This window comes from Penaeus monodon, chromosome 28 (genome assembly GCF_015228065.2).
Source record: "Penaeus monodon isolate SGIC_2016 chromosome 28, NSTDA_Pmon_1, whole genome shotgun sequence".
NCBI lineage: Eukaryota > Metazoa > Arthropoda > Malacostraca > Decapoda > Penaeidae > Penaeus > Penaeus monodon.
Window position 1 is genome coordinate 34,360,129 of NC_051413.1, and position 481 is coordinate 34,360,609.

The following is a 481-nucleotide window of genomic DNA, read 5'->3' on the forward strand; positions in this document are numbered from 1 at the left end:
ATTGATTTTTTTCATGCACAGTTATGAATGACACTACTCTGTTGCAAGTGGACTGTATAGTTAACTAATTCTAAGAGCAAATTAAGGCATAGCGCTACGGAATGAAGGTCGTGTGTAAGTCGAAATACTCAATACTACGCTCTCTTTCATCCAAATAGCTTGACGAGCTTGAAAACCTGATATGGCGCTTGGTTATGGAAATTTGTTAGATTTGATATCCTGATATTTACCCTCGATTTCATTATGGTAACCAAAAAAACTTTGTGAAACTGAATGGTGTATGATTCTGAAATGTTGAAACCGCATGATGGAAGATTAATACTTAGCAAGTTATTAACGAAGCCAGGAAAAGAACTCAAAACGCTATGCCTTTTTGCTGCATTTACAAGATTTGATTCAAAGATATGGACTTGGTGTATTAAAGATTAATATAATGTCACTAGTTTCATTTCCTTCGATTTTTTAAAATGGAAATCGTCTT